The following is an 18,546-nucleotide window of genomic DNA, read 5'->3' as shown; positions in this document are numbered from 1 at the left end:
AGAGCGAAGGAAGATGAGAAAGAACAGATAGATGTAGAGGTGGAGGGGGGGCAAGCATGAGCAGGAGCGTTCTGGAGACCTGGAGAGGCTTCGGGCATCCTCTCCACCCCGCCCCTTCGAGGGCTTATTAGCGTAGGTCGCCCCCAACCAGGCCAACCCAGACTCTCCAGATTCCCTTAGGCCCCGCCCACCACCACAAGCCCTGCCCCACCTGCCCCGCCCCTTCCAGTGGCCCCTCCCCCGACCGAGACCCCGCCCCCAGCAGGCCCCGCCTCCCTCTTTGCCTCCCGCCAGCCGGGGCTTGGGCTTTGCACCCGGCGGTGGCTGAGAACCGTGGCGGCTGCGGAGCAGGCAGCGCAGGCGGGCGGAGCAGAGCTGCCCGGCCCGGTTGCGGGCGATGCCCCCGTGAGCCTCTCCCGCCGCCCCTCCCCGCCCCGCGCCCCTGCCCCTCGGAGGCCGCAGCGCGCCTGGGACCGGGCCGCGCCTTCTGCCGGGTCCGCGGGGCGGGGTCCCGGAGCACCTGCCCCGCCTTGCGGAGTCGCCTCGGCCAGCGGAGACCCCTCCCTGTCTGGACCCCGGCCCCACCTCCGGGTAAGTCAGTAGGCCTTGGTCGCCTGGGAGTGGACGTGAGGAGGGGGTTGCGGAGGTCTGGGGGACCACGGGGCGGGGGAGGGGTCTCTGGTCGTGAGGCGCCACGTAGGGATCTTAAGTGTGCAAGGTCTGGGCGGGGGTTGCGGGGGCCCGGGGGCGGAGCACAGTGTGTGTGATGACTCTGGGGGGCTAAGGTATGAGAAGGGAACATGAGGTGTTTGGGGAAGCCCGGAAAATGGAGTAGAAGGCCCCAGAGTCTTGAGTTCTTTGCTGATGCTCAGAGCACCTGGGGCCCTGGTCTTCACCAGCATTGTCTCCCATGGCATTTTTGGAAAGTGCTTAAAATCTCTCCTGGAAAGGGAGCTGGAAGGCAGCCTCCCTTTCTCTCTCCTGCCTGTGCCCTGGTTGAGAAGCTGGCCACTCTTTCCTCCCAGCGAGACACCATTGTGGTGCCCAGAGGACCCCTACCCCCCACCCTATGAAAGAAAAGGGGTGATGCCCACTCCAGCCCTAGGGTGGGGAGAGGGGGCTTCTGGGAAGCTGGGAAAGGTAGTTGGTCAATCAACGGTGGGAAATCCAGGGTTCAGGGAGGTTTGGCAAGACCCTTGGTGGGCAACTTGGGCACCCTCTCATGCAAGGGGAGGGTGTTTTCACCTGCTGGCCCCCAGGCTGCCTGGACCCATGTCCACGTCACCTTTTCTGGATAACCCATCCCTGAGGAGTGGGTTTCTTCCCAGTACCCTGGGCCTGGAAACCCAGGGAAGGCCCATAGCTCTTGTGGTCCTGGATGGGGTGGGCAATGCCATACCAAGGCCAGAAAACAGGGGCGCTGGCTGCACTGCCACCTGGGGGCTGTTTGGATGTGGCCCTTGGTGGGTGGGGAGCCTGGGTGAATATAATATCTGTGTCTAGCCCCAGCCCCAGGGGTGTTGTCTGGATGTAGAGAAGACGGCTGCTGCCTCTTTGGTCCTGTCTTCTGCCCGTGACGACTTCTTCTGTCTGGGCTCCTTGCGTTTGGGGCCTGAAGTGGTGAGGAGAGGGCCTGTTTGGGCTAGGCCTGGTCACCAAGGGGTTAACTAGCGAGCCCCACAGTTCCTGCCAGCCACCAATTAGTCTGTAATCAGGCAGCTGCCAACTGTCCCTGGGGGCATGTGGGCAGCCTAATGGGGCATTCTCTGGTGGAGGTGAGGGGGTGGGGGAAGGGGTCTGTGAAACCTGTGCTCAGTCCAAGCTTCGTGCCCTTCAGAGCTTGTTTAGGGCCCACAGACCCCTTCCCCGCCCTCTGTGCCAGCTGCTTGGCTTAGGGACCTGCAGCCATGGGGTTTGATACCTACCCAACCTTCTGCAGGTATGAAGCCCAGAGTCAGGCAAACTTGGCTTCAAACCCAGGCTCTGCCACTTTCTGGCTATGCACTATTGAGGAAATCACTTCCCCTTTCTGAGCCTCCTTCGTAGAACAGACCCACCTTCTAGGTCAGCTGAGAGGAGTAAATGAAATGGTGGATTTGAGCTGCCTAGCACAGAGGCTGGCACTCAGGAGAGCTCAGTAGGTAACTGCTGAACTCCCGAGCAACCCCTGTGCCAAGGACCTGACGGATGGGCAGGCAGGAGCCAGGGGTTGAGGATCCAGCAGGGACCAAGGTCCCATCCCTCGGGGCATACGGTCTCAGCGGGCCAGGCCTGAACTCTTCTCTCTCCCTCCCTCCTTGCTCACAGACACATCTGGTCTCTGGACATAATTGGATTTTACTCTGCTGAGCCCAGGGCTGAGCTGCTACTTTCTGGGCTCACCCTGTTCCTAACCAGGTGATAAGCTCTTTGGGGTCTGTCAGGGGTCTGGGTGATGTCTGCAGCTGCGACAGCAGCTGGCCCTTTAAGGAGGGAAGAAAACAATTATCCAGCCTGGGCATTGCATCAGCTGGAGCCTGGAGGGTCCCTGGGGAGGAGGGGGCAGGCTGGTGGTTGATTTCATTAGTGCCATGTGACAACTCTCACCCAGGTTTGCCCCACTCCCAGGCTGCAGCCTTCTCCCCAGGGTGGCAGCCCAGCCCCATTGCCTCCCCTACCCCACCCCGGGAGCATCACCTTGGAGGACTCTGTGCACGCCCATGACACGTAGAGGGGGCTGTAGGGAAGTGTCTGTCACACTGGCCTTCTGCTGACTTGGGGTTGCAGGGTATGCCTCCTGTACTGGCATTTTGCTGACCATGGGGGTGTCTCCGCCACTAGTGTTTGTCTGACCTGGGAACTGTTTCTCCCCCACTGGCATTTTGTTGACCCAGGGGAGGGATGACTTCTACGTTGGCCTCTCACTGACAGTGGAGCTGTTTCCTGCACTGGTGTTTTGCTGACCCAACAAAGGAGCTGTGCTGCCTGGGCTGTGTGTGAACGGAGGCCACGGGTTAGAAACAATTGCTCTCTGGTTGGAGGTGAGCTGCCTGGGAACAGTGAGTCACAGCGGCAGAGAGGACTCCAGGTTCTTGGGCACCAGAGAGACCTGGGTTCAAGTCCCGCATCCTCCACCTCCAGACTCTGTTACACTTCAGGTCTCAGACACCTCTGGAAAAAATAGGAGTAATTTACACCCATACTGCCCCACCCCCATCTGGAAGGTGCTTGGCAGATTAAATGTTGTAACTGGATGTACAGCACCCAGCCCAGGACTGGCAGGTGGAGGGTGCAGGCTGTGTGATGATTCTCTTCCCTTTGCAAGTTTGGGCTCCTTGCACCTTGAGTTCAAGATGCCTGGACAAGAAAAGGAGGGTTGAGGAGGAGTGGAGAGAAGGGGAGAAAGAGTGCAAGGCCCTCCTGCCTCTGTTGCAGGACGATGTGCTCAGACACCTGATGCACTAAGCACTGTGTGTCCGGCAGCTCCTGCCTCCATGGAGCAGGCATTCTAGCTGGGAGACGGCCCAGAGCATGTGACATGTGTTGAAAGGAGAGATGCAGCGACGGTAGCGTGACAAGGAGTTGAGGAGGCAGAGAAGGAGGGAACTGGGTGTGCTAAGGCCTTGGTGACGGCGGCAACAGGCCTGGTATGGTGGCGAGGGCAGCAGTCGGGGAGAGAGGGAAGAGAGGGGGCAGGAGTCAGCACAGCCAGGCCAGACCCTCTGGTCTATCTAGCAGGATGCTTTAGACTTGGGAATTATCCTGAAGCCGATGGCAGCCTCTAAAGGATTTGAAGCAGAAGAAGCAGGGGCTGACTTCCAGAAAGCGTGGGCTGGGGTCTGTGGCCCTCAGGCAGATCCTTCTCAGCAGTGACCTTTTGCCCTCTCATGCCCCCTTCCCTGTGCCCAGGGAGCAGGTTGTTTATGTGACTCACCCCAGGAGGGAGGAGGCCAGGCCCAGTCCCTCCAGCTCCCTCTCTCTGGGTCTTGTTGATGAAGTTTATCTCTTGGGCCCAGGTTCTCCCGACCTCTCTGGGGAGCCAGAGGGCAAGAGGCAGGGCTTTGGCACCAGCCAGGCCTATATTCACATCCCAGCTCTGCGGTTCTGAGGTGGGTAACCTCTGGCAAGGCACACCTGTCTCTGAACTTCAGTATCCTCAACTGTAAAAGGGGGTTGATGTTATCTGTCCATGGGAAGGATAAAATGAAATTCCAGATGGAAATCACAAAACCCTATTGCAATGTCAGTTGGCATTTTAACTCTCTTGCAGGGGGGTTGACACCAGCTTTGGGCCAGGCCCAGGCCTAGGGCTGACTGGGGGTGGAGGCAGGGCGAGATTCACCAGCCTGGTTGCACAGGGCAACCTGTGCTTAGAGGGACCCCATGCTTAGTTTAATGTTTGACTGTCACCATCTTGAAATTCTTAATAATTTTGAACAAGGGATACTGCTTTTTCATTTAGCCCTGGGCCCTGCGTATTATATGGCCCCACAAATTGGGTTGGAATAGGAAGAGGCAGGGAGCGACACAGACCTGCAAATTAGTCCCCAAATGGAGGAGGTGTAAGATGGAGGGCATGACTAACTGTCCCAAGGTGGGTGGGATGTTAATAATAGTAACATTTATTTAGTGCTTACTGTGTGCTAGGTTCTCTGCTAAGCACTTGACATACTCATCTTCAAACAGCCCTATGAGGTAGGTACGATTATTATTTCCTATTATTCATCTGTATTATTGTATAGATGAAGAAAGTGAGATTCAGGTTCTTGGCCAAAGTCACACAGCCATCAAGTGGCATCAAACCTAGGTTGTCAGATGGGAGAGCACATGCCTGGACGAGGCATGTCCAGTCCTGGACATAGCTGGACTTCACTAGGATGAGGCACCTCCTAAGCTGGGTGGGTCTGAAGGATAACTTGGAGTTTGCCAAGGAGGAAAGAGGTGTGTGGGGAAGGGAGGGCTGTCTCATCCGGGAAGTGCCTGTGCTCAGGAGCGATACTCGGCCAGGAGAGGTGGAGCCAAAGCCAGACGCTTCCCAGGGCTGAGAGAGGAAGCCTTTGGATTTCATGGTTCTGATATTCCAAGCTCAGAGCTTCCGGTCACTCTGTGCCCAGGCCCTGCTGCAACCATGATTCCTCAGAGCTGCCCTGTATTGCCCACTCTTCCCCCACTCCCAGGTAATCTCATTTACTTGACTTTAATGCTCTCTTCTGGGCTCAAGACCTGCAAATCTAACTACTTCTTGGACCACATTTAGATGTCTCATGATCAGTCTCAGGTCCAAACTCAGGTCCCAGCTCTGCCTGCTGGCACCTGCTCTGCCTCGTGTCCCTAGCTCATCTCTGCCACCACCATCCACCCACTTGCTCAAGCTGGAAAGCTGGAAGTTCTCCTGGACACCTCCCTCTCCTTCACCCCCACATTCCACAGCCAGTCCTCAGCAAGTCCTGTTGGTTCTCCTGAATATCTCTCCCCAGTCCGTCATCTCTCTCCTTGCCCACTGCCCCACTCCAGACCAGCATCAGCTCTCACCTGGACCACTGTGACAGCCTCCTAACTGGTCTCCTTATGTTTCTGTTTTTGCCCGGCTTCATTTCAGGTTTCATACTGTAGTCAGAGTGATCTTCTAAAGATAAATGTTTGATTGTGTCATTTCCTTGCTTAAGACCCTTCCAAGATTTCTTGGAATAAAAGCCAGACTGACGTAGTCTGAAAGGCCCTGTGGGATCTGGTCCTTGCCTACCTTTTTGGATTGTCTGTACCAATTACCCTCTCCCTGAGCTGCAGGACTTTCATACATGTTGTTCCCTTATCCTGGAATGCCCTTCCCCTGCTTATCTATCTCCTTCAGATAGATACCAGCTTGAACATCATTTCTGCAGAGAAGCCTAAACTGGAAACTAAACATCAGCCCCTTCCATAGGACCTTGTACTTCTTTACGACAGTCATCACACTTGACTTGCTTTTCCTCATCTCTCTTTCTTGCTAGACTGTGGACTCTGTGGGGTCAGGAATCCAGTTTTGCCTGGCCCCAGCACAGAGTAGGTAAACAATGAATTGTTCTGTGAATGAAAGGAATAGATGAATCATTGCTGCAGCATCCTAACTAGCCTCCCTGCCTCCAGGCCTGCCTTTTCCAGTCCTTTCTCTGTATAGCCCCAGAGTTCTAAAACACAGAACTGACCCTGCTACTTAAAATACTTCAATAGCTCCCCATTGAGGGCAAGAAGGGCCTCAGCTTCTTAGCATGGGATTCAAAGCACGTTATGATCTGCACCCGAGAGCCCCTCCAGCCTCATCTCCCCTGCTTACCTACCCCCCTCCCCACACTTTGAACTCCTGTTCCTCTAACACATCAGGCTGTTGTTCTGTGCCTCTGTGCCTCTGCCCTTGTGGTTCCCTCTGCCTATAATGCCTCCCCACCCCTGCTTTGTCTCCCTGGAGAACATCCTTCATTCTTCAAAACCAGCTCAGCTGCCACCTTTGCTGGGAAGCCTCTGAGGAACCCTCCCGGCCCTCCCTGGGCAGAGTTAGCGCCCCCCCCCGCCACCTCCGCCACATCCACATAGAGTCTACATCTTTTCCTCCTTGTGTCCCATGAAACTGAACTCTTCTGGTGCAGGCACAGAGATTGTTCATCTTTGTGCCTCCAGCTCCCAGCTTCTCCCCTGTCCTTAATTAGGTCTTTGCTTGTATACAGAAACCCACTCAAGCCAGCCTCAGTAATAAAGAAGGGTTTATTATGAGAACACAAGGGGTTTGGGGGAACTGAGGAGTAGGAAAATCATTAGCCTCTGGATGGTGAGACCTGTAGGCCAGGAGAAATTGAAGCAGCTGCTCTCTGTACCTTGTTGGCTGCCTTCACCTTTCTGTCTCCACACACTGGGTTTTCTCAGCTTCTCCAGATAATGGACCACCTATATTTCCTGTATTTCATCCCTCAGTTCCAGCTACATTCAGAGATAGAACCCAGGGCTTGGCAGATCCAAGTCCAAACTCCCAGGAGAGGATCTGATTGGCTCTGAGGGGGTCAAGTACCCACCCTGGTCCAATCAACTGCAGCCTGCAGGGAAGGAAAACAAAGTCAGACATGCAGACATGGCTCTTGTTTGTTTGTAATCTGGGCAAGTATTATACTTCAAAAGACATCTGCTATAATTCTTACAGTGCCAGGTGGGCCTGGCCCCAGCCTTCCATCTGGACGGCAGCTGGTAAAAACAGACCTAGCATTGTGACTTCAAGAGGAGTCTTTTCCGGGGGCAGCAGTGCCCAGGGCAGGCTCCGAAGAGCCTGTCAAATGTCATTCAGAGGCCTGAGCAGAGAGTTAGGGAGATGAGACCCTGATTTTCTCACCTCTCTTTGGAGTGGGGAGAGAGGGATGAGGAGGGCGTGAGCAGTCAGGACGGTTCTCTCTGCCAAAATCATATTCATCTCCTAAGACTCAGCTCATTTCCTTTTCTCAGGGAAGAACCATGCATGGTAGTTCCTGCTGTGAGGCTCCTATTAGATGGTAGGTGTAAGGACAATTTGTAAATAGGAGAGAACTGAGCAATTTCTAAGGATTGTTATTACGGGAATGGAATGTGGCAACAGGGTGCCAGCTTGCCACCGTGCCATCCAAGGTCCTACAGGAGGCAGGCAAGCCTAGAGCTTCCTTCCCAACGTGAGCTTGGTCCCTTCATTGAGACCTGAGATGACTTTCAGTGGCTCGTGCACATGCCACTGCATGGCATTGGCTCACATACTGAGAAAGTTGGTTCCCTTTCAACTCTATCAAGTCCAAGTTTGTCCCAGGAAGAAAGTGTCAGTGCCATGCTGGTGTGTCTTTAACAACTTTCCAACACTTGCTGTCCTTTTTTTTTTTTTTAATTTTAAAATTTTATTTATTTATTTATTTACTCTATTTTTGGCTGTGTTGGGTCTTTGTTGCTGCGCACAGGCTTTCTCTAGTTGCGGTGAGCGGGGGCTTCTCTTTGTTGCGGTGCGTGGCCTTCTCATTGCAGTGGCTTCTCTTGTTGTGGAGCACAGGCTCTAGGCACGCGAGCTTAAGTAGTTGCAGCCCGAGGGCTCAGTAGTTGTGGTCACGGGCTCTAGAGCACAGGCTTAGTAGTTGTGGCGCACGGGCTTAGTTGCTCTGCGGCATGTGGGATCTTCCTGGACCAGGGATTGAACCTGTGTCCCCTGCATTGGCAGGCGGATTCTTAACCACTGCCCCACCAGAGAAGTCCCTGCCCTTCCTTTTAAACAGAGATCTTGGGGAATTCCCTGGTGGTCCAGTGGTTAGGACTTGGCGTTTTCAATGCCGGGGCCTGGGTTTGATCCCTGGTCGGGGAGCTAAGATCACGCAAGCCGTGCGGTGTAGCCAAAAAGAAAAACACCCAAAAAACCACAGAGATCGTGACTGGCAGCTCTGTGTAGCTAAACTTTAATAATATAGCTTTGTTTTCACTGTACTTATTTTACTGTCATTTTCTATTTATTAAAATTGGTATTGGCTTTCCATTTATAGTAGTAACACAAAATTTCTATTTAAAATAAATGCATTTAACTTAAAAGTGCCAATTTTAAGAAAATAATTAATGAGCCTTACAGGCGTATGGAGATTTGGCATAAACCACTGAGGGACACACAATGTTATGTGGATAATGCAAAACTGGGAAGTTGTACAGGGATGTCAGGGATGTGGACCTAGATAATCTTTAAGATCCCCTCCACCTACCTGGAGAATTTGGGGGTCTCTTATGCTGTGCCAGCCTACTCCCTTCTCCTCACCTTGTGCCCTGGCTTGGGTTGCTTTCAGAGAATCGTGCTGTGATTGTCCTGTAGATAGGAGAACGTGGGCTGCTGTCCTCCAGCTTGCTTGAGAGGGGGGCTTTTGGAGTTGGGGTGTCTGGATGGGGGTAGGATGCCCCTTGCCTCTGAGGCAGGACCTGGGCACTCCTGGGCGGGGGGTGCAGACTCCACAATCCTCCAGGTCCCCATGCACAACATGGGCCTTAGGGCCTCCCAGAGGGCAGGAGTCCCAGGGAGTGAGGAGGCTATGGGGGCCATGGGTTAGGGTGAGGCTGTCCCCAGGGCTTGGGGCCCAGGGACGGCAAAGCCAGGAGGCTTTGGGATCTGAAAGGTCCTGTTCTCCTGCTCTCCCCTTTCCCACCTCTTTGTGCCGCTCACTGCCTGCCCCTGGAGATGGGGCAGCAACCCCGGGGGGGCCTCAGAGGACACAGAGGATTTATCCACAGGGCGCAAGACCAGGGCCAGGTGGGCAGGAGGAAAGTCCTGCCTGCCCCTCCCCACTCCCATGTCCACAGCGGGAGGGCAGGCCTTGGCTCCAGGAGGGGTGGTGGCCCTGGGCGGTGTGGGATGTGTGCTTGTGTATCCATGGCGAACGTCTGAGGGTCTCTGTGGAGGCATATTGTGTGTGCGTGTGCATGTGTGTAAGAGAGAGAGTTTGTATGTACGTGTGCGTGTCCGTGGTGAAAGGACCTCTGAGTGATATGTCTGAGGGTCTTTGTGGGGAGGCTCTGTGCGTTGTGTGAGTTTGGGCATGTGTGGCAGGGTGTCTTGTGTGTGATGTGCATGTGGGTCTGTGGTGAATGCATCTCTGTGTAATGTGTGTCTGTGAGGCATCTGGTGTGTGTATGTGTGTGTGTTGTGCGTCTTGGTGGCTTGCACGCTGGGTGTGGTGTGTGCCTGTTGTTTTGTTTGTGTCGTCGTCTTTGTAGAGCGCGTGTCTGGCTCTGTGGTGTGTCCGAGTGGCTGTGTGCAAGTGTGTGGCGTGCACCTGGGGCTTTGTGCTCCAGAGAGGGTGCGGGGGCCAGGGGCGTGCCTGGGAAGGCGGAGTGCTTTGAGGGCAGTGTCTGTCTGGGCTGGGGCCGAGGGTATGCTGGCTTCCCGGGGAGCGTCCCCAGGGCGGGCGCAGCGGGCGAGAGCGGCGCCTTCCGGCTCAGCGCGGGGCTGGTAACCGGAGCCCCTTCCCCCATGAAATATTGATCCGGCCTAGCGGCGGCCCTGGCCAAATAAGGCCAGACCCGCAAGGAGCAGGGAGAGCGGGGCCGGCCGCTGTCCGTGGTGCTGCCGCTTCCCCCTCGGCGGGGGCGTCGGCGCTCAGGCTGGGGCGGGGCTGGGAGGGGGCGAGATTTCCCCATCCACCAACACCCTCAGCGGGGCCCCTCCCTCTGAGGATGAGTTAGCCCGTCCCTCTCACCTATCTGTCAGTTCTACCACCCTTTCTAGGAAGGGGGAACAGGGGCCAAGTGAGTATTTGCCGGGGGGAGGGATCCAGTATCCCTCAGGGCTAGGGTTTGCCTGGGACAGTCCTAACTTACACTTGTGGTTCTGGTGTGATTGTTAGTAGTGTCTCTGTTCACTCTTTGAAAGAGTCCTAATTGGATGATAAATTATGTGCTCCCCAGCAATGAGGCTTTGCCCCAAAGACCTCTTCCCCTGCTTCTCTGCTCTGCCCCTGGGGGTTCTGTAGTCAGTGGGTGTGCAAGTGCGGTGTGTGTGTTTGTGAGTGGGGATACTGTCTTTCCTGTGCTTGGGCTGAGCTGGAATAAGGGCTTGGGAGCCCCAGGCCCCTTGGGATCCTGCGGCAACCCAGACCCTCCCCAGGGCATCCAGCTCCCTTCTCTACCAGTCCAAATTCTGCTTTCCATTCAAGCTGTGCTCTTGTTCAGGCCTGGGCTTCCTTTGCCTTCCTGCATCCTGGGCTGGGCAGACCTCTCCTTGGTCTCGATGTCAGGGTGTGTAGGGCCTCCAGGTTGGCCATCTGTGTACTCACGACATCTTCTCTGAGTTCTCCTACTTTGACTTGCTGATTCTCCCTCTTTCAGTGGATTCCATTTTCCTCCTACCCCTAACTGTAGGTATTACCTCTCACCCTTTCCTCACTCTGTACCCTCCTCCAGGCATTCTCCTTCCTTTCCACACCTCACTTTTCCCTCTGGGGAACACACGTAAATCCTGCCCACTCACACTGCTCTCCTGAACTCCAGGGAATCTGCTTACCAGTCCAACACCTCCATATGGGAGTTGCAAAATTATCTCAGGCTCATCATATCTAAAATAGGGACTCATGTTTCCCTCAAGCCAACTTTTCCCTCTAGGACCTCATGCTGTGGGGATGGCATCTGTCAGCCCTCACCCTTGCTGTAAATCATGTTGGATTCTGGTTTCTGCCCTTCCCCCAGCCTTGTCTCATCGCTAACTCCAGGCAGTCCCCCAAGCCCTCCCACGACTCTTGCACCCCTTTCCTCTTTCCACCAGCACTGTCTGAAGCAGTGCAGCGCTTCTTACCTGCCTCCTGACTGCTCTTCCTGCTGTCGGGCTTTCTTCTGATTCTGCACTGTGTTGGACTGATCTCTGTAAAATGTTACATCTCAACCATGTCAGATTTCACTCCCTTCAGGATTAAAGCCAAACTTCTTAACCCTACATTCAGAGCCCTTCATTGGCTGTTCCCAGCCTACGTTCCCAGCCCTCTCTTCCACAGCTGCACATACCTCCTGCTCCAACTGCACTGCTCTGTTTAGCAGCCTCTGAACATACCATTCTTTCTCTGGACCTTCCCAGCTAGTTTCCACCTCTTTCCTGCCACCTGTACCTCTCTAAATCCCACCCACCTTTCGAGTTGCTCTGCAGAGAGTTTCTCTGTGATGCCTGCTCTGGTCTCCCCATCCTGAAGTGTCCACTCTTTCTGCAGGACAGGCAGGGTGTTTTATCTTTACCTCTCAGTGCTTTGGGTGGTCCTCAGACCAGCAGCGTGGGTATCACCTGGGAGCTTGTTTGAAATGCAGACACTCAGGCTCCACCTTCCTGTGACCCATGGAATGAGAAACTGCATTTCAGTAAGATCCCCAGGTGATTTGTGTGCACATTTAAGTTTGAGAGGCACTGGACAGTGCATCCACTGAGGGCGGCATCTTGCTTCTGTTCGGGAGTGGCTTCAGCCCCAGGGTGTTTTCTAGTGGCATTCTCAAGTGCCAAGTCTAGCAGCCCCTGTCAGGCAACAGCTGCCACATCTGGCCACAAGCTATGAGAAGGGGTGGGTGATGGAGATGGTCAGGAAGCATGTGCACTCTTTCTGGATGCTTCCACCTGGAATCTATGCCCCACAAGGCTCTGGAGCTCAAGCTCTGTAAATCCACTAGAGTGACAGGAGGAGGAATCAGTTAATCAATAAAAAGACAGTTATCAAGCAGAGAGCAGAACTTTTCCCTCTTCACAACTACACATTGGTGGAAATGTCTGTTATTTTAATGTATGTTTTGAAAAGAAAAATATGTATTTTCATTTTTTCTTTATGAGATCATTAATACAGTTTCTAAAGTAGTAACTTTAGAAAACACAATATGTCACATAAGGAAAATAAAAATGACTCACAATTCTGCTATCCAGCTATAAATACCATTTTTTATTTTAAAGTTTATTTTAGATCACCATTCATTCATTCAACAAATATTTACAGAGCCCTACTATGTGCCAAGCATAGGGGATTCAGGATGAAGAAGATGGTATGCTTTCTGTTTCTAAGCAGCGTACAACCAGCGGGGCGGGGTGTGGGAAACGGGCACTGAATGAGTTAGGGCCAGCAGTGTATTCGTTTCCTAGGACAGCTGTAACAAAGTACCACAAACTGGATGGCCTAAAACAACATAAATTTATTGTCTCACAGTTCTGGAGGCTAGAAGTCTAAAATCAAGGTGTTAGTAGGGTTGGTTCCTTCCGAGGGAGGCTGCTCCATGGCTCTCTCCTGGCTTCTGGTGACAGCTGGCAATCCTTGGTGTTCCTTGGCTTGTTGCTGTATCACTCCAGTCTCTGCCTCCATCATCACATGGGTTCTCTCTGTAGTCTCTCTCTGTCTTCACACAGCCATCTTCTTATAAGGACACCAGTCATATTGGATTAGGGACCTGCCCTCCTTAGGTATGACCTCAGTTTTACTAATCACATCTGCAGCAACCCTATTTCCAAACAAGGTCACATCCTGAGGTACCAAGGGTTAGGACTTCAACATGTCTTTGTTTTGCAGGGGGAGCGCACAATTCATCGCACAACAGGCAAGGATGGTATAGGGTCTGGGGGAGCATGACAGGGGGACTAACCTTGTCTGCAAAGACTCTCCTAGGACATGACATCCAGCCTGGGACTGAGCGCTGGAGAAGGCATTAGCCCCCAAAGGTGGTGCGACACATACCAGGTCCGCAGGACACGAGGGTGGGGACGGACTGGAGAAGAGCATTCCAGGCTAGCAGGAGACAGAGTGGCACTTTTGAGGAATGAAAAAAATGCAAGTGTGGCTGGAATACGGAAGAGGGGCAGGAGTGCGAGATGCGCTGGGTCACTTCACTTGTGGGCCTTGTGAGGGGTTTTTACTTTCTCCTGAAGGAAGCAGGGAGCTACGGGAGGCTGTCCCACAGGAGGGATTCATTCTGCCTTGTGAGCCATCTCCTCACAAGACTGAGCTGTCTGAAGGCCGAGTTGTTCCTCTGTGAACCCAGTTCTGAGGGAAGATGTGCGGCCATGTCCTCCGGAGCCCCCTGGCTGAGAGAAGACACACGGCAGCCCTGTCTGAGGAAGGAAGGCCTGGCCATGCCCCCAGCAGCCCTCAGTCCAAGTGGGGAGGATGAACCGTGCCCTCAGGAACCTTGCTCCGAACAGGAGGCGGGGCTCACCCAGCTCTGGGTCTGCCTCACCCTTGGGTGTCCCGAGTCCTTGGAGTCTGGAGGACACAGGTTGGGCCCAGCCACCCAAGCCCCTGCCCTGCTATGAGGACTGTGTCTGAGAACATGTCCAGGGCAAGTGCATGACCCGTATGGGCCCCTGAGGCTGGGGGAGGCCTGAGCACCCTGCTCTCCTCAGGAGGTGTCTGGCTCTTGCCTTTGTATCAGGACCCAGTCTGTCTGCTCAGCCCATCCCTACCACGCACTCGGAGGGCCGCCCCTTTACTGTGTGTGATGGGAGAGGGCCCCCTGCCCAAAGCTGCCTGTCCCTTCTTGCCTGGGCTGAGTGGGCCAGGCTGGGTGGAGGAGAAGTGGGTCAGCTCAGTAGCCATGGCGACCGCAGCTGCTCCCAGCCAGCCTTCTCATCTCCTTGCCACAGACCTCATGATGACATCCTTTGTTCGGCCTGTGGGGATGGGGGCCAGAGGGGTGAGATTGGGGGCCAGAGTGTGTATGTGTGTGTGTGTGTGTGTGTGTGTGCAAGCTCACACGAGCACCTGCTCAGAGCTGGTGTGCATGCCTGGCCAAGGGAACCCACAGATCCAAGTAAGACACTTCCTGCTTCCCTGCCCACTGAAGGGATGGGGCTCTTCCTGCCTCTGAGCTGGGCAGGGGCCGGGGGCCAGGGGGAGGGTGTGTGTGTGTGTGTGTGTGTGTGTCTGCCTGCCTGTGGCTGTCAGTGTGGCTACTCCTGTGTGCTTTTGTGTGGATGAGTATCTTGGGGGGGGGTGTGCATGTCTGTGTATGCATGTGATTGTGTCTTCAAGTGTGTATCGTTTGTGTGGGTCTGCATGGTGTGTAATCACACATTTGAAATTCTGTGCCCTGTGCCTCTCCCGGTTATGCGTAGTGTGTGTGCGAGCCTGGTTTGGAGGAGATAAAAGTCACATAACCAGGAGAGGAGCTGGCAGAGTGCTCCCTACTCAGGCTGGGTGTGCTCCCTGGGTCCAGCTTACCCTCCCCCACCACACACCAGCTCTGTCACCCACCTGTCTCTTCCTGAGGGGGAAAGTGAAGGCTAGAAACAAGGGATACCCCCACCTTCTGTAGATGCAGGTAAAAAAAAAATCAGTATTACCTCATGAGCTGGTTCTCATTAGTTGGTGAGGCAGCACTGTGTTAAGAGGGATTCTGAGGTTAAGTCTGGCCTCTGATATGGGCACAGATTGGCATGAGCAATGTGGTGGGCAGCCCTAGTGCTAGATAAGGGTTGGGGCAGGGGTCTCCAATGCCAAACCCAGCGTCCGCTGAGGGAGCAGGAGCTCAGATGTTGGCAGGGAAAAGCACAGCCTCACATGTCAGCTCCCACCTCAACTGAGAGGTGCAGGGACCCAGATCCCACACTTATCCTGCACCCAGGGCTGGAGTGGGAGGTGATCCTGTTGGTCTCTGAGCCTTCCCATGAAGTGGTTGCACCTGGTTGCAATCCAGACTAATAAGCACCAACACCTGTGAAGTCCTTTACCATTTACAAAGGCACATTATGAATAGTAATAATATAATTGCCCAGCTGAGCATTTAGCATGTACCAATCCTTATTTTTGTAATATTTCATCTAAGAATCCTAAGGCAGGCATTATTATCCCCACTTGAGAGATGAGGAGCTCTAGGCTCAGGGGGTTTGTTAAGGAAATTGCCCTGGGTTATATGGCTTGTAAGTGACAGATCTAGGTTTTGAACTAAGTCTGTCTGCTTCCAAAGCCTGTGCTTTTAATTACTGTGCTATCCTCCTCCTCATTAACCCATCTGATCCCCAGTCCAGCCCGGAGAGTCGGGCTGGGTCCAGATGGCCAGTAGACTCATTTTATAGAAGAGGAGATGAGGGTTCAGAGAAGCTGAATGACCTGCTCAGGATCACACACTGCGGGTGGAGCCGGGAGTCGGCCCCCTGATACACCCCCAGTACACACACTCCTGACTGATGGTCGTGTCACAGAGTGTCTGGGGCGGGACACAGACCCCATCGGTCAGGGCGAGGACAGAGGAAGAATAGGGTCTGAGCTCCTTAGCAGTTGGACCTGGATGAGTCCCTTGGCATTAGCACCAGCAATTTAACATTAAAGTGCCTAAAGGCAGATTAGGGGACCCAGGAGTTTGGACAAGGAGGAAACAGCATCAGAGAGTTTGAATGATTTGCTGACGGTCACACAACTATCTCCAAAGTCCGTCTCTTTACTCCACAAGCTACTAGAATCCCTGGAGGACACATGTCCTCTCTAGACCTTCCTCTAAGCTCCCCTTTTTCCTTCCAGACTCTTATTACATCACCTCCTCCTGGAAGCTACCCTGATTGTCTTCACCTCCTTTCTTGAAAACTGGTGTCTCAGAAGTTAACAGAAGGCTTGTGTAAATGCCCTAGGTGTGTGCTGTTGGGAGGGGCACAGCCCCCTGTGATGGGAACACCACATTCAGATTCATCAGTTTGGTGAGTTTGGGTTGTCTTCGAGGTGAGAGGTGGGGAGGAAGCACCTGACAGGTGATGTAGGACCTGGGAGTTAGGAGTCTTGGTTTGGAGCTCTGGTTTTGTCAACAGCTTTCTGTGTGACCCTGGGTGTGTCTCTTTCCCATTCTTTTTTTTTTTTTTTTTTTTTTTAAGATGTTAAAATTATAATGTCATATCATCACAATAATCTTTTTTTTCCATGATTAGCTTTCTGTTTGTTTTTTTTTTCACACACACACACTGTATTTTATTTTTACAAGAGATAAATAAACTGACACCAAGCATTGTAAATGGGTGACCACAACAAAAGCAACAATGATTGCAATTACCAAACACGAAACACACTCATACTATGTCATAATATTGACATTCAGTCCAGTAATCCTCCACTGTAACAGCTCCTTTACTTTGCAGTGAAAATTGATTTGTATATTTTTTGTCTCTGAGTCCTTGTGGGATTTTTTTTTTTATTCAAACAGAAAGTCACAAAAATTATAATCATCCTCATCAGCTCACTCAGTCCCATGTAATTAATTTTTTTTCATCTTGATCTTTTATTAGCACTTTTATGAATTCATCAGTTTTCCATTACTCTTTCCCATTCTGAGCCTTGATTTCCTCCTCTGCAAAATGAAAGGCTCAGGTTGGAATAGGGAGGCAAGTCAGTTTGACCTTATGAGCTGGTTCTCATCAGTTGGTGATGCAGCACTGTGTTAAGAGGGATTCTGAGGTTAAATCTGGCTCTGATGAGAAAGAGAGAAGGATTAGTGATGTCTGCTATGTGCAGAGGATAGGGACGGGTGGTAAGAGCCTTAGGAATTTGCCATCCCTTCCAGCCTAACAGTCCGTCACTCTGTGACAGATTCCTTGGTCTTTTCTGTTGAAGGCGTGGGTAGCTAGTTTCATCTTGGGCTTTTGGATTGCCTTACTGATGCTCAAAAAAGGTTTATTAACTTGGTTAGACACATGGTCAAAAGGACCAAGGGGCCCAGGGTGGCCAGGCAGAGCCCGGAGTCCTGCCATTGTCAGGAATCAGGAGAGGGTTTTGTGAGCCTTTCGGGTACTGAGACCCCAGGGTAGAGGTCAAACGTTGAAGACCAGAAAGAAAACACTAGGCTCCTTCCTTGGGGAACTTGGAAGGTATCTGCTGGCATGGAGCTTGGCAGGAGTGGGGGGGCAGTAGGAAGGGATCCCTGGAGGGGATGTCCAAGCTGTGGCCATAGATGCTGCTATAGCAATAGATGGGAGTCAGCAGGGAGAACTTCAGAGTAAGGTTTCTGTGACCCAGCAAGATCATGGGAGGGTTTCCTTCCATCAGGAGCCATGACCTGGATTGGGAAAGGGACGGTCCTGCTCAGAGGCAGGGAATTGTTGAAGTGAGTTTTGTAGAAATTCATTCAGCAATCTTTTAGAACCACCAGTATGTGAAGTGCTGTGTTCTGTGTCCTGCCGGCCCCTCATCACTCTGCCACCATATCCACCTGCTGCCCCTTTCCCATCCCTGAGGTCTGATGGCTGGGGGCACTGCTGTGAGTACGACTGCCTTCCTCACAGGGGCCAGGTGGTCAGCTCTGACTGGCTCTCTGTCTTGCCCGTCTTGAGCCAGACTGGCTGCCAGAGAATCAGCTAGAGCCCGAATGCTGAGCCTGCTGCTGCCATGTGTGTCAAAAGGACTCTAGAGAGCACGTCATCTGACCCCTTCAGTTTACACACAGATGAGGAACCCAGGCCCAGAGAAGGTCACACAAAGAATCTAATCTATACAGTATACATTCTAATCCCACCTCCTGATTCTGAACTCTCCCAGGCTGCCCTACTCTGGACTTGGGACCGGGGGGCAGGCCCTAAGATCCTGGGTCCAGTGCTTTGGGTCAGGCTCGGCTCCTCCTGTCCCCTTGCGGGTAGCCCCTGCCTGCTGGGCCCTCCTAAACATTCGTCAGCTCTCCAGGCCCCCTGGGTGGTCCCCGGGTGGTTAAAGATGAGAATGTGGCTGCGGATGGTGCAGAGTCCTGGATGTCAAACCATCTGCTTGTCGGTTCCATTCATTATTCATGAGGAAACATGAGACCCTGGGTTGGCAGGGTCAAGGATTTTGTCCCTTACCCTCTTTCCTTCTCTTCCCCTGGGAGCAGTGTTCTTGAGCTTCCTGTCGGCAACACCAGGGAAGCAGTTGCTTCTCCAGCTGTGGTCTGAGTGGCATCTCTGCTGCCCCTCAGATGCTCACGCCAGCCGTGGGAACCTGGGCCAGAGTGGGTTTTCTCATCACAGATACTTTGCTTACAGTTTTCTCAAAGAACCTGGAGACCCGGGGCAAAGCCTGAGCAGGAGGCCTGGGCCCCCTCTTTGGGTGAGCTCTGGGGTGAAGGAGTAAGGGCTGCTGAGCGTGTCTGTCTCTTCGTGGA

At 53.3% G+C, this 18,546-nt stretch overlaps 1 protein-coding gene across 5 annotated transcripts in view; it reads left to right on the top strand.

The window, feature by feature from the left end:
- The first annotated feature begins 302 nt into the window (after positions 1-302).
- The window catches only part of RIMS3 (regulating synaptic membrane exocytosis 3), a 36,852-nt gene continuing 18,608 nt past the window's right edge, over positions 303-18,546 (top strand). For 2 of the 5 annotated variants that reach the window (XM_036844163.1, XM_036844170.1), the window contains exons 1-2: positions 303-591; positions 15,954-16,126. The gene's annotated coding sequence lies outside the window, so the exon portion shown is untranslated. Of the gene's footprint in view, positions 592-2,937; positions 3,021-15,953; positions 16,127-18,546 lie in introns of those variants that run through there. The other 3 variants (XM_036844156.1, XM_036844179.1, XM_036844190.1) reach the window with 3 other exon arrangements.

Source organism: Balaenoptera musculus, chromosome 1, assembly GCF_009873245.2.
Source record: "Balaenoptera musculus isolate JJ_BM4_2016_0621 chromosome 1, mBalMus1.pri.v3, whole genome shotgun sequence".
In the NCBI taxonomy this organism is placed as follows: Eukaryota; Metazoa; Chordata; class Mammalia; order Artiodactyla; family Balaenopteridae; genus Balaenoptera; species Balaenoptera musculus.
The sequence above is the reverse complement of the archived record's forward strand: the minus strand, read 5'-3'. Positions and strand labels throughout refer to the sequence as shown.